Source organism: Cricetulus griseus, chromosome 2 (assembly GCF_003668045.3).
Source record: "Cricetulus griseus strain 17A/GY chromosome 2, alternate assembly CriGri-PICRH-1.0, whole genome shotgun sequence".
NCBI classification, from domain to species: Eukaryota; Metazoa; Chordata; class Mammalia; order Rodentia; family Cricetidae; genus Cricetulus; species Cricetulus griseus.
This window is the reverse complement of record NC_048595.1, coordinates 380140764-380156091: the sequence shown is the minus strand read 5'-3', so window position 1 is coordinate 380156091 and position 15328 is coordinate 380140764. Positions and strand designations below refer to the sequence as shown.

Genomic DNA, 15328 nt, shown 5'->3' with positions numbered 1-15328 from the left:
TTTTCTTAATTAATGTATGTGTGTATGTGTATGTGTATGTGTATGTGTATGTGTATGTGTATGTGTGTGCATATGGGTGTAGGTGCCCATGGAGGCCAGTAGAGGGCATAGTATTCCCTAGAGTTGGAGTTATAGGAAGCTGTGAGTTGCTAATGTGGGGGATGGAAACAGACAACTAAACTCTGGTCTGCAAGAGCAGTACTCACGTTTTTGAAGTAACTTACTTCTGTAACTTACTTTATGTGAATTGGTGTTTTGCGTGGATGTCTGTGTGAATGTATTGCATCATCTAGAACTGGAATTACAGACAGATGCCATGTGGGTGCTGGGAATTGAACACAGGTCCTCTGGAAGTGGTCTCAGTGATCTTAACCACTGAGCCACCTCTTCGGCCCTCAGGTACTTACTTTTAACTGTTTAGTTATCTCTCTAGAGCAGCGGTTTTCATCCTTCCTATTGCTATAGCTCTTTAATACAGTTCCTCATGTTGTGGTGACTCCAACCATAAAATTATTTTGTTGTGAATTCATAACTAATTTTGCTACTGTTATGAATCATAATGTAAATATCTGATATATAGGATATATCTGTTATGTGAACCTCCCAAGGAGTCATGACCCATAGGTTGAAAACCACTGCTCTAGACCTATTTTGGCTGTTTTACTTGGCTTATGGGGGATGGATAGCTGAACCTGGCTTGTTGGTGCACAGACTGTGACCTCAAGTCATATAACAATAGTATGTAGTCTAAGTCAGACCTTCTCCAACCCAAAAGAACAAGAAACTCCCTTTGAGGACTGAAAGATGGCTCAGTGGTTATGTTACTTGCTGTTCTTACAGAGGACCTGGGTTTAGTTTCCAGCACCTATGTGGTAGCTTACAACCATCTATAATCCTAGTTCCAAGTGATTTGATGTTCTCTTCTGGCCTCTGCAGGAATGAGGTATACACACAGTACACAGGCACACAGGCAGACAAAACACTCACACACAAAAAATAAAAATAAATGTCAAAAAGAAGAAGAAATGTTGTTCCCTGGAATTGAAGGCTGTCTTCCCTCAAGGCCCTATCATGCTGCCTGTGGTCCTGATGCTGAAACTGAAGGGCAGTGTGTCTCAGCACCTGTCTACAGCAAACCAACAGCCTTAAGATTTTTTTTTTTTTAAATTATGTGTACAGGTGTGGGTGCAGGTGTAGTCAGAATCCAGAAGAGGGCACCAGATTCCCTGGAGCTAGAGGTATAGCCAGCTGTAACACACCTGGTGTGATCTCTAGAAATCAAGCTTTGCTCCTTATGAGAAACAGCAGACACTTGACTGCTGAAGGGATCTTCAACATCTCTGCCTGCTTTCCCCTCACTGCATAGCCCTGGCTTGGCCTGGGAAGTTCTATATAGACCAGGCTGGCCTCAGTAGAGATCTGTCTGCCTCTGCCTCCAGAGTGCTGGAATTAAAATAAGGGGCTTTTCATGTTAATGTTTGAGACATAATGTCACTGAACCTATAGAGTTAGATGCCACTGAGTTAGATGACTGCCAAATGCTGAGATTATAGACACACCCTACTGGGACTTTTTTTTAAAACATGGATAGAAAGACTCGAACTCAATCTCATGCTTGTCTGACAAACACTTTATTCAAGCTAGCCATCTTCCAAACCCTTGTCTGAGGGTCTGCTTGTATGTGCAGTTGTTTTTGAGACAGGTCTCACTGTGTAACTCTAGCTGTCTTGGAACTTAGTATGTAGACCAGGCTGGCCTTGAACTCAGAGACCTGCCTGCCTCTGCCTCCCAAGTGCTGAGATTAAAAGTATGCAGTGCTGTGTGCAGTGTTTTGAATTTTCTCGTGGGAGAAGCCTGTCATCCCAGGATTTGGGAGGCGGGGGCAAGAGGGTTGTCACAAGTTTGAGGCCACTGTGGTTTACATATATATCCATCACCAAGAAAGCCCTGGGCTAAAATGGAACCCAGCCTGAAAAACCTAAAACAAAACCTGGGTGTAATGAGCGGTAATGGGAATGAGAGGGGTGGGATCGTCAGATGGCTGTCAGCTGAAGGCTGGGGATCTCCTGGAAAAGTAGGGGTGGGATAACCAAGAGTTGGGTAGTGTCAGAACGAGGGTGGGGGATGAGAATTTTCTACCGATTGGCTTATTCAAAACCTCTTTATCCAGAGTGTTCTCAGGATTGGGATAGGGTGTTTGCATTTTCTGAGTCCTGGACACCGGTTTGTGTGGTGAGAGTGACGAATGGGGGCGGGCAGCTAGGACGCACCGACATCCAGCAGGGGAGGAGAGCTGGCTGGGAAACTGCCACTAAGGGGCATCATGCACTGAGTTTGCCCGGCCCTTCCTTGGATCGCAGCACTCGCAGCAGGCCCGGGCCAGAGAGTGGAGTGTTTTCAATAGACGCTGGGAAGTGGCGTCAGGCTGACTCCGGTTCAGACTCTTCCCTTCGCAACTGCAGAACATTCAAGTAATTAACCAAACCGCTTTGAGCCTGGGTCTCCCCCCACCCCCCATCTGTAAAAATGAGAAAAAGTTGCCACGGGTTGGGGACTCATTCCTGTCTTCCCAGCGCTTGGGAGGCTGAGGCAGGAGGATTGCTAGAAGCTGGGGGAGGGGGGGCGAGGGCAGCGCCAGCTGGAGAGAGAAACCGAATAGGATTTTGAGCTGCCTAGTGTGCGTGGCCGGGAAGCTTAGAAGGCAGTTCACACCTGTTGGTTACCAGCTAGCGATGACTCAGGTGGTGGCCCTCCTCCCGCCAGTCGTGAACACCCCACCCCCACCCCCAGCTCCGGCCCAGGGGGACGGGCCTCAGACGAAAGGGTTGGACAGGGACCCCGCAGGCCGAGAGGGACCCGCGGGCAGGGCGGGCTGACCCCGCCCAGGGCTGGAGGGGCGGCGCTCTGTCCGCTGCGCTCTCGCCACCGCCCTCCAGGGCCACAGTAGCTGCCCGCCGCCGCGGGAGCCAGAGGTACTTGGGGATAGGGGACAATGCAGCGGGAGTGGGGGGTCCTCGTTGGGATCCAGGGCTCCCTTGGTCTAGTCCTGGCGGGGAGGTGAGCTTCGAGACCCCAGAGGCCCGGGTCCGCACCTGGCCACCTGTTCCACAGGTGACAACTGCCTGCGCACCAGTTCCGTGCCATGGTCCCTCGGTCGCCGCCTGTACTCGAGCTGCGCTCCGAAGTTGAGCGCGGCACCGGCTAGTCTGGGCCGGCTAAGGTTCCGAAATTCCCGCTGCAGCCCAGTAGCCTTTGGAGGGTGAGGTCCACCGGGGAGGGGAACGACAGCGGATCCGAAGCCCTGATGCCAAAGCGCTGCTCGCGACCTTGGGCGTGCAGGAGACCTGGGAGGCCGCGGCAGGGCGCGTCCTGGAGAGGACTGGACCACCGCGCGCTGTAGGGAGGACTGCGGGCCGGGAGTTGCCGCTAGCCTTTCCGGATGCTTCGGCTTCGGGCCCGCCGCACGGGGAAGGGTCTTCAGGTGGAAGGGGTAGCCTGGGAAAGAGCTGGATGGAGAACAGGGAAAGCTAGCTTGGAGCTGCTGGTCCCAGCATCAGCACACTCTCGCCTCTCTTCTCCAGATGAGAACAATTAAGGTGAGATTGGAAGCCTGATGGGCTCGGAAGAGGCTGCGGCTGGGAGATTTATCCTATCCACGCCTCTTCACTGTTAGGGCTAGCCCTCTTGCCTCAGTTTCCTTGAATGTCATATAGGACTAGAAGTTCTCATCTCCTTGGCTGATTACACTAAGCCTCTCGCCCTCTGGAGATTAAAAATCTCTCCATGGACTCTCTGCTCTCTCACATTGACAGCAATCAAACTGCTGCAACCCCACCCGGCTCTGAAGTGCCCGCCTCTCCCCCAACACCGCTCCGACCTTTCTGCTCTCTCATCCCAAAGGATGGGGAATCCGATACAGCAGGGCTGCCCCCGAACTGCATCTGCAATCACCCCAACCTTTGACCTTCTGCGGGTCCCCAAACCCACCTATGCACTTCTTAAGCAGAAATCCCACAAAGGAAGAGCCCTCAAATACCAAAATGCGCTAGAACTGGGAGGAGGAGAGGGAGTCCTGGCCTCCAGGTTTGTTTTTGTTTGTTTGTTTGTTTGTTTGTTTTTTGATACAGGGTTTCTCTGTGTAGCTTTGGAGCCTATCCTGGCGCTCGCTCTGGAGAACAGGCTGGCCTCGAATTCACAGAGATTCGCCTGCCTCTGCCTCTCAAGTGCTGGGATTAAAGGCGTGCGCCACCTACGCCCGGCTCCTCCTGGGTTTTTTTGTTTGTTTGTTTGTCTTATTGTTTTTGAAAACAATTGTTTCTCCAGTACCTCAGGTGCTAGTCCCTGCCTGGACCCCTCAGTATGAGGGGACCTACTTGGAAATTCTGTAAAAAGAGTTTGCTTGTTTCATTGCGTCAGTTATAGCCCTATAGCTGTCTAGGTTAGCAGGATTAGCCCCAGAGAGAGGTTGTACACTCCTGGGAGGAGTGATGAATGTCCCAGAGTGTGGGCAGGGTTGGTTGAAACTCTAGCTAGCAGTGACCGGTGATTACCACATCAGCCCAAATCAGCCTGGTCTTTTTTTTTTTTGTGTGTGTGTGTGTGTGTGTGTGTGTGTGTGTGTGTGTGTGTGTGTCTCTGTTGTGTGTGTGTGTGTCTCTGTGTGTGTGTGTGTGTGTGTGTGTGTGTGTGTGTCTGTCTGTCTGTGTGTGTGTGTGTGTGTGTGTCTGTGTGTGTGTGTGTGTGTGTGTGTGTGTGTCCCAGTCCAGACTTTCAAGGACCCAAAGTAACACCTTGTTGACTGAGCCACCTCAACTGCCCTGGTTTTTGTTTAGTAATGTATTTGTTTCTTTTAGCTACTGTTACTTTTTGTTTTGTTTTGAAATGGAGTCTCACTGTGTAGCCCTGGCTGCCCTGGAACTCTATGGAGATGAAGCTGACCTCCAGCTCAGAGATCTGTCTATCTCTGCCTTGGGAGTGCTAGAATTAAAGCCCCTCACTCACCCCCACCTGGATTCTGTTACATTTCAATAAATGCATACATTCATACATTGCTGGATTTTCCCGGAAAAGAATTAACTGGTCAACGTGTGAGACTAAGAATGTCTCACAGCTGGCTCTGCTGCAGGCCCCAGCCTTGGCACACTTCCTCAGGCTGTGGGTGTATCTCTATTTTCCCTAGAAATGAAACCGAGGAGTCAAACACTGAGCAGCCGGTGTGAGCTTTTCAGTGAGGGGTTTGTTTGCCCCTTGTCTGGTCTTCCGAAAAGGGGTCCTCCCCAATTGTCATTTAGCTTTCTACTCCTGCGGATACATGGACATGTTTGAAGAGCTGGGGTTTTTTTTGTTGTTGTTGTGGTAGTTTGGTTTGGTTTTAGATTTATTTTGCTTTCTGTGTATGAGCATTTTGCTTGTATATGTGGGCACCCCACTGGTGCCTGGCGTCCTTGGAGTTCAAAAAGGGAGGCTGATTCCCTGGAACTGGAGTTGAGTCATCACCCTGTGGTTCATGGGAGTCGAACCTGGGTCCTCTGAAAGCACAAGTGCTCTTAACTGCTGAACTGCCACCAGCCCCTGGAGCTGAGTTTTATGGCTTTGTTTGTTTTGAGATAGAGTCTCAGGTAGCACACCCAGGCTCCTAAAATGCTATTTAGCCTTAAGGCTGGCCTTAAGCTTCCAATTCTTCCGCCTCCCAGAATGTTGGGACCATAGACCACAGTGTCCAGTTTTATGGGGTGCTAGGGATCAAACTTAGGGCTTCATGCAATTTAGCAGTCTAACAACTGGGCTGCACCCCTGCCCCCACTCGGAACAGGTTTTTAATTTTAATTTGTCTTGGTGGGGTGGGGGTGGGAGTGTGTGTTTACTGTGAGACTTGGCTGCATTTAGGAGCTGAGTGGGAAAAGCCAGAAAAGGGCTCTACAGAGGCCTAGGGTGAAGGAAGGGGGCCAGTCAATAGACTGAGGCCCCATGGGACCCAGGAAGTAGGAGGAAGTCAACCTACACTGAAGGGAAGTAAGGACATAAATTGAGAGAAGGCGCTGAGAGCCCTCTTTGAACTAGCTTTGAGCACCTTTGGGGAGGGGATGAGACACCTCAAGGGAGGACAGAGCTTCTGCACCCCAGCTGAAGGATATCAGGGCTCCCTTGGTGACAGCTGCCAGGGTTGGACTGGCTGTTTGAGTTCCCAGCCTCTGGAGTCCTCACATGAGGTAGCAGGTGTTGACATCCCCCACTGACACACTCCAGACATGGAGAAATACTCCAGGTGGCTGTTTCTCTTTGGGAGCCTGTGTCTGATAGATTTCAAGAAGCTGAGCCCAACAGTCCCAGTGTGAGTGAGTATCCCTTTTCTCTCTCCCTGGGGACCTTCATTTCCATTTGGGTAGAGAGCCCTACCTGCAGGGCTGGGAGAATGGCCTTTCTTTCCATTCTGGAGCCTGCACCTCTCCCCTGGGCCCAGGTTCTCCCACAGGCAGGCTCAGTCAATCTGACAGTGCAGCCTCTGAGGCCACACCGGCTAGTGTAAGCTGGCAAAGGGAGAGCTTGGGCTACTCACTCAGGCTGAAACTTCTGTACTCTCCCCTCGCCTCCCAAACCACTCTATTCTGGAGGCTGGGCTTCACATCCCTTACTCCAGCTTCTCATTGGTTTTTCTCTTCCCTTGGCCATAGGTCTGTCTTGATCCGCTTGGCCTCTTTCCCCCCTCTCTCTTCTCTTCCTCTCTCCTCTCGTTGCCCTGTTCAGTCTGGACTCTACCAGATGTCTCTGGCTGTATTTTCTCAGATCTACAATAAAAACCTTTACCTCAGCCATACCTAGTAGTGATCATGTCCTCAATTTCATTCATGGGTGATAAGTATGTGCCCTGCCACCGAGCTAACCAACCCTTCCATATATATGGGGGGGATTGTTTGTTTGCCTTTTGTTTTGTTTTGTTTTGTTTTGAGAGAGACAGGGAGACAGGGTTTCTCCGTATAGCCCTGGCTGGCCTTGAGCTCACAGAGATCTGATTACTTCTGGCTCCCAAGTACTGGGATTAAAGGCATATTTGAGTACCACCCAGCTATATTTTTAAAAGTTGTTGTTGCATGTGTGTATGATGTTTGTGTGTAGGCATTCCTGTGTGGAGATCAGAGGACAAAGCTATAGAGTTGGTTTTCCACCATGGGTATCAAGGACTTAACTCAGGTTTCTAGAGTTTCACAGCAAGTGAAATGGTGGGCTGTTTCTCTGCCCTGCTGCCTATTAATTTTATTTTAATTATGCACAAGCTAGGTAAAGAAGCATTCTACCACAGTTAGATATATTTTAATTAATTTGTATGTGTGGGATGGAGAGATTGAAACAGTCTTGCTATGTGGTCCAGCTTGGTCTCCAGCTTGAGTCAGTCAGTCCTCTTGTCTCAGCCTCCCGAATGATAGGATTACAGGTGTGTGTTACCATGTCCAGCTTAATATATTTTTAACATTAAAAGAATTGTATATGAGTGTTTTGACTGCATATATGTATGTTTACCACATGTGTGCCCACTGTATTCGGGTCTAGAGAGGGGCCACAGCCCCTGGAACAGACCCTTGTAAGCATCCAAGTGGGTGCAGAAAATCAAATCAAGTTCCTCTGCAGGAGTAGCCAGTGTTCTTAACCGCTGAGTCATCTCTCCAGCCCCATTCGTTTTGATCTTCCTATTTCATTTTTGAGACAGGCTCTCATGACATCCAGGCTGGCCTTGAACTCACCTGAGGATAACCTTGAGGTTTTTAATCTTCCTGCCTCTACCTCCCAAATGTTGGGATCAAGATGAGCACCACCATGTCCAATGTCTACAGCACTGTGGATGGGACCCAAGTTTATCCACTCTAGGCAACCGTTCTACCCACTGAGCTAGATCCCAGACCGTGTTGTTTGTTTTTGTTTTTTTGAAGTCAGGTCTCTTTTTGTAGTTCTAGCTCTCCTGCAACTCCCAATGTAGACCAGGCAGGCCCGGAACTCACAGAAATCTGCCTGCCTCTGCCTCCCAAGTATTAGGATTAAAGACGTGTGCCACCATTGCCTGGTGCAAGGTGTTCTTGGGAAATCTAAAATATTTGTCCTTATTTGTACCCTCAGGTGGTGAGATGGGTTATGGTAGTTACAATTGTGACTTAATCCTTAAATCCCAGCACTGGGGAGGCAGAGGCAGGGGGATCTCTATGAGTTCCAGGCCAGCCAAGGCTACATAGTGAGACCTTGTCTCAAAAACAGTTTTGAGCAGACAAAGTTTTTGTCTTTGGATGGGGGGGGTCAATAATTAAAAGCAACACTCCCCTGAATTAGTTACCACATTTGATGCTGAAGAACAGACGGGTGACGCACTCATCACCTGGGGACTCTATAGGCCCACGTGTCACCTGCAGTACTTCTGGGCTGCCTTAGGGGGAGTGACTGTCCTGAGTCAGTCCCCTCAAGAAGGACCATGGGGTTTTCTTACTCTGATTGCAAACAAATCTGTGACCTATGAACTTGCACATTGACCCGTCCCTCGAGTCCAGTCATTCAGGGTTGGGGGGGGGGGAGCTGCCTGAAAGTGTCATGGGCGAGAGAAAGGAAGGAGACCCTGTGGCGCAAAAGAGGGGACCAGAGTCCATCTATGCGATTGTCAAGGTCCCGATTTATTGGGGCTCAGAGTGGGCTTATATAGCCCTGCAACAAGGAAATTGGGTAAGCGGGGGAATAACAGGAAGAACATCTGGTGTATGCTGGGGCAGGAGCATTCTTCTTATCAGCCGGAACATCTTGTGGTCTTCCCTGGAACATCGAACAGGAAAGCCCCAGGCCCTTTCTCGGAACAGAAGCAGTTAGCAGTTCCGTTTGGCCAAACCTTCTAATTACAGGTTATAGGAGGCTCACAGAGCTGGCTTTAAGCCGAAAACTTAAAGGTCATAAAAGGACTTACAAAAAGTGGGCTTTAAACAGCATAGCTTTGGGCCCATAGCCCTTTACATCTTCCCCTTATTTTTTCCTTAACAAAGGAGGGAGGTGAGGACTAGGCCACACATTCTTAGGGGGTCTTTGTTCATGATCGTCTCTGTCTTAGGTTAGTTCGACCTTGCCACCTCACTGACTTTACCCGTCTTCGGGTGATAAAAACCCGCCATCCAGGTGTCCCATGCCTTAGGTTAGTCTAGGAGGGAAGGAAGTTGCCCGTCTTGGAGGCGGCCATTTGTACCCGGGGCTACCAGTGTTGCATGCCTAGGGATGGCAAGTATGACTCTAAAGCCTGTGACTAGACCTTTAACAGTTTAGAAAAATTAAGCCTCTCTTGATGGCCCAAGGGGTTGCCTGGATTCTCTGCCCGTCACGCTGCTCATCACCTGGGTTCTGGATCCGGTGATACTGTACGGAGACAAAAATCTTTAGGGAGAAGTGAATCTATATGACCTTTTATAAAGCGAGTCATTCTTTGGAAGGCCCACGGGCCAAAAGAAATCAGCAGCAATAATCCTATAAGAGGTCCCAGGAGGGAAAGCCAGGGGGAGGTTGAAAACCAATTTTTATACCAGGACTCTTGTTGCTCTCTTTGTTTCTTTCTATCCTCCAGATTTTTCTTTATTTTTTCTATACTATCTTGTACTAACTCAGTTTTATCTTTATAAAAACAGCATTCCTCTTTAAGAGCTGCACAGAGGCCGCCTTCTTTAAGAAAGACCAGGTCAAGACCTCTCCTATTTTGCAACACCACCTCAGATAGGGAGACCAGAGAGTCCTTTAGATTTTGGAGTCCTGTCTGTAGTTCTTTTATATCTTTATCTACTGCTTGGGACAATTGAGTCAAATGTGCGTATTGCTGTAGGGAAGCTATTCCTGTCCCAGCTCCAGCTGCCCCTAGGCCCAGCACGACAGCTAAGGTGATGGCTGTAATGGGCTCTCTCTTGTGGCGGGGCTTTCCTCCCAGCTAGGGAGCAGCTCCTCCTGGTCATGTACCGTTAGGCAGGGCAAAAGCCGTACCAAAACTCAATAATCTTTAGAAACTGAGGGGTGGAAATAAAGGTGGTGAGTCTCAGAGAGCAAGCAAAATAAGTTCCATCAGGTGCAGCTACATATGTAGATGACTAGCTAATAATGATAGTTTGGTTGCACATTGGCTGTAAGGCTTCTGGGAAACGGAGTTCCGGTCCTCTAATACAGAGGCTTTTGCCTGAGACCTGATTTAAGGTCAAGCCCACATGATTCATGGAATGCCATCTTAGTGAGGAAGTCTCATAAGTGAAGATAAGATTTTCGAAAGTCAGCATGCCCTCATAGAAGGGCGACCGAGGGGAAAAGCAAATCCAGTATTCCTGATAGCGAGAATTATTAAGGGACTGTAAGGCTAAAGCAGAAGCATTTACCATGGATTTTAAGGCCTGAGAATTCCAGTCCTTTAGGACTGTGGGGGTTTTTATAGTCCTCAGGCAGCTCAGAATCTAATGCCTCTAGGCGATGGTAGTGGACCAAAACTGGTTTCTCGAGGATGGCGTCAATCTGAGACTTAATGAATCTGATTAGTTTTTGAAAAGGTAGAGGTGACAATTTAAGTAGTCAATCTAGTAGAACAGGTAAGGTAGGAATTAAATGCCTGCAATTCCCTGATAAAGGGGAGGGGTGGAAGAATAGCAGACCCAACCGTCCTCTATAAGGGAGTGGCTGGCTTGATGAGGGGCCTGAACAGTAGGGTTAATTAAGAATAAAATAAGGTCAGCGGAGGAGGGAGGTCCTGGGGGGAAAAATGGTCAGGGGTTCCCTAGTCTGGAGACCCCCTAAGGCTAAAGCACATAAGTCAACTATCAGGGGGGAATAGGAGGGGGTGGTCACAATAGTTGTGGAAGCAGCATCTCTGGCTCGGTTGACAATCATCCAGGTGTAGTTGTAGATCTGATAAGGGCTTCCAGAGGCAACGGCAATCGAAGGTGATAAACGCCCAAGTAGCCAGAAAGACAGCATTTTTTATCTTAAATTAAGCAGAATTAGAAAGCTTCTCAGGGGCTTCCCCTGGGTGGATTATATAATTTTAAAAGGCGTTTAGGCAACCATCTAGCATTATTGGCCTGAGTATCAAAAATCCATGCATGTCCTTTTCCCCAAATGAGGACCGGATGTGGTCTGTGCCATTTGTAAAGTAGGGGATCTTTCCATAAGGCTTGAGCATAATTTTGAGCCGTTCATGGATGCCAGAGGCGATCCGAGGCTGATTTTTCTGTAGCATCATACATGAGGAAATTTAGCACAGACAATGCATGGTATAGAACTCCTCCTCCTTAGGCAACCTGGTGGCCGCCCGCTCTCTGGAGGTCACCGTATTGATGCCAAATTTAGTGAGGACACCCGATCGGCATAGCACACTACAGCCCAAAACTCCTGGACTCAAGCGATTCTCCTGTCTCAGCCTCCCGAATAGCTGGGACTACAGGCATGCGCCACTGCGCCTGGCCCGTGTGTCCTGCCAGCTCAGGAGCGGCCGCTGCCCGAGCTGCGGGCTTGCCTCATGTCTTGCCGCCGCTACAGAAGCGCGGAGGCAGGCGTTTCACTCCCCCAAGTCAGCAGCATGCTGCATCCCCAAAGGCCCAAAGGCCCAAAGGCCCAGCCGTCCCTGCTGCTACGGGCTTGGCAGGCAGGTCCACGTGTGCTGGGCGGGACTAGGCCACATGGGCTGTTCAGGTAGCACCGGTCTCGGGAATTAAGCACAAAATTGCTGGAAAGCTTTGCTAGTATATCCAGACCCATTATCTGTTTTTATAACTTTTGGCACTCCCATGCAAGCAAAACATCTTAAACAGTGACTTATAACATGCCTGGTGGCTTCTCCTGTTTGTGGAGCCGCACATTTTTAGCTTGCCAAACTCTGTAATGTGAGTCACATCCATTCACCATAAATGGTTGGGGAGCAGGCCTTGAGGATTCATCCTTAAATTAGCCATAGCCATATTGTGGACATATTCCACATTGTTTGATGATTTGACCAGCAATCTCTCTGGTTAAGCCAAATTTCTTTCTTAGACTTTTGTTATCAGGATGAAGAAAGTTACAAGCCTGTCGAGCTTTTTCTATTTGAGGCAAATCAACCAATTTTGCTAATCAGTTAATTTATTTCCTTTGGCCAGTAATCAGGGAAAGGCCTATTTAATAGGTTCCCATTGTGACCCATAGACATGATAATTCTCTTAGGTGAATAACATTTTGAATTTGCTCAAATTAATCTAATATTGGATCCTATGTATGGAATTGTCTCTATTACCATAAGATCCTTGAAGACATAGTGACTGTCAGTATATAAACTAAATGAATTATTTACCAGGATTTAAAAGACCATTGTAACAGCTTGTTTGATTATTTGAGCTGAAGCCAGAACTGTCTGCTCTATTTCTTTCTATTAAAACCTATGTAAGTAATTCTCCCAATAGAACTATTGGTAAAAATTAACATAGCATATTTTTATAGGACTGCTTTTTACAATTTTGGAAATACAAAAGATGCATTGGTGCAAATTGTAACAGTCCATGAGCTAGAAATTGGTTATCAATTTTTCCTGAAAATTGAGCAAAGGCAATCGCCTATGACTCACTTTAATTTTCTGGATTTCCCTTTTTTAACCATAAAATTTTAGTAAGACCTGTAACCTCTCATCTGCCAAATTTTACAGAATCATCCATAGAATCCTCATGCCTCTAAGCTAACGCTATAGGCTTTGCTAACTTTTTAATTGACTGTCTCCTAGGGCTCAAATCATAATTTCTCCTGTTAAGACATTGACTGACTGACTGGATGCTCTTTTTGACCATATTAAAGTGATTTTGATATTTTTTAAACAAAGCTGAGGCAATGTAAATATCTCTAATCATATCGAAGACAATTTAGGCATTTCCATTCATCCACATTCATAAATTCACAAACACATTATGCATCCAGGTGTGGCCACACCGTTCATTCATAACTTGCATACGTCTCACATTTCTCCTTTTGCCTAGGTTATGATCAGTTTGTAGAAAAGAAAAATCCCTAATTGAAATTTTTAACATATTAGCTATAGTCAATCATTGTAATATGAGCATCCAAAATTTGAACAATTCTAAGCTTAAATATGTTGTCCTTTCTTCTTTATAAGTCTCAAAAACAGTTTCTGTCTGGCTGTATCAATAGTATTTATTTATATATATATTAATTAGCCATCAACCAAGGTGGCACCTCCCAAGGCTGTAAGTTGTAGCCCCCAAGTTTGACCGCCTCTAAGAAATGCTGCCAGCAGCATTTCTCGCTGTGGGCGACTTGCAAGTCCCCCTGCTGTGGGGGAAGTAACTCTCCCAACCTTTTCCCAGGTCTGGGGAGCTATGTCTGGTCCCGTTAAAATCAACCATAGACAAGCTTTATCAATAAAACAGAAAAAATGAACTAAATCTTTCTTTTTGACTCTTATTTCTTTTTATCTTCTCCTTTTTAACTCTTACTCCTTTCTCCCTGAATAGTCTTGAGTTTCCTTATAAATTGCAACTCCTTACTAATGAAAGTACCCATGGCATTTGGACGGCAATGATCGGTACCTTACCTCCACCTGGAGAGAGCTCGAGTCTGGCTGTCTGCAGGATCCTCTTTGTCCCGGGCTGTCTTTCCACTGTCCGACAACTTAACCGTACTTCGGGTTCCCTGTTCTGGCGCCATTTGATCCATCCCCGAGTCCAGTCATTCAGGGTTCCGAAGGGGGGGGCTGCCTGAAAGAGTCATGGGCGAGAGAAAGGAAGGAGACCCTGTGGCGCAAAAGAGGGGACCAGAGTCCATCTATGCGATTGTCAAGGTCTCGATTTATTGGGGCTCAGAGTGGGCTTATATAGCCCTGCAACAAGGAAATTGGGTAAGCGGGGGAATAACAGGAAGAACATCTGGTGTATGCTGGGGCAGGAGCATTCTTCTTATCAGCCGGAACATCTTGTGGTCTTCCCTGGAACATCGAACAGGAAAGCCCCAGGCCCTTTCTCGGAACAGAAGCAGTTAGCAGTTCCGTTTGGCCAAACCTTCTAATTACAGGTTATAGGAGGCTCACAGAGCTGGCTTTAAGCCGAAAACTTAAAGGTCATAAAAGGACTTACAAAAAGTGGGCTTTAAACAGCATAGCTTTGGGCCCATGGCCCTTTACAGCACATTGGTCGCCTTTCTACAGAGAGGTGTAGGATAAATCCCCAGACAGGTTAGCTGCTACAGGGATTTGTGTGTGTTTGCGTGTGTGTGTGTGTGACTGAGGCTGGTTTCCAGTGTGTCCTGGGGAGTTCTCCCCCTTGGGTTTTGTTGTTGTTGAGACCAGCACTGGCCTGCAGGCACCACATAGGTCAGACTAGATGGCAAGGGAGCCCAGGGATCCTCCTATCTCTGTTTCCCAAGCTCTAGGATTACAAGCACACCCTACCACACTTAGCTCCTTTTATGTGGGTTCTGAGGATCGAACTCAGGTCCTGGTGCTTGGGCAAGCACTTAATGCCTGAGCCTTCTCCCCAGCCCATGCCTTGGAGATTTATTTTGTTGTTGTTGTTTTTTAAATAATTTATTTATTTTTATTTCATGTGTATCGGTGGTTTTGCTTGCATGCATGTCTGTGTGAGGGTGTCAGATCCCCTGCAACCAGAGTTACAGACAGTTTGAGCTGCCATGTGGATGCTGGGAATTGAACCTGGGTACTCTGGAAGAGCAGCCAGTGCTCTTAACTGCTGAGCCATCTGTCCAACCCTCTTCCTGGGAGTTTTGACAACTGTCTGGATGCTGTCTGCAGCTGAGCAGCGCTGTTTGGGATACATACCATATGAAATGTCTACTTAGCCTACTAAAAGCCAGTGTTTGGGGGTGTTGCCAGTCTGATTAGGTGAGACATTATCAGTTTGCATTTCTCCTCCATTGAAAAGTATCCTTGGAGGCAGAAGATTTGGCCCCGTTGGTGGACTGCTTGACTAGCATACATTAAGCCCTTGGTTTGGTGAAACTGGATTTGTGGTGGTGCACATGTGTGATCTCAACACTCAGGAGGCCTTCCTCAGCTGCTTAGTGAGTTTGAGGCCAACAGAGCAACTTGAGACACTGTCTCAAAAGCTACAACAAAATAACTATTCTTGGTCTTGTCTAATTATTATTATTATTATTGGTTCTTTCGAGACAGAGTTTCTCTGTGGCTTTTGAGCCTGTTCTGGAACTAGCTCTTGTAGACCAGGCTGGTCTCGAACTCACAGAGATCTGCCTGCCTCTGTCTCCTGAGTGCTGGGATTAAAGGCATGCACCACCAACACCAGGCGGTGGTGCATGCCTTCCTTCCTTCCTTCCTTCCTTCCTTCCTTCCTTC

At 47.8% G+C, this 15328-nt stretch overlaps 1 long non-coding RNA gene across 1 annotated transcript; it reads right to left on the bottom strand.

Moving 5' to 3' along the window:
* Nucleotides 1–8627: 8627 nt before the first annotated feature.
* Nucleotides 8628–13807, bottom strand: LOC118238412. The gene is made up of 2 exons (XR_004768618.1): nucleotides 13556–13807; nucleotides 8628–9372 (listed from the first exon to the last, which is right to left on the bottom strand). It is a non-coding gene; the product is annotated as an uncharacterized LOC118238412 (long non-coding RNA).
* Between the last annotated feature and the right edge of the window lie 1521 nt (nucleotides 13808–15328).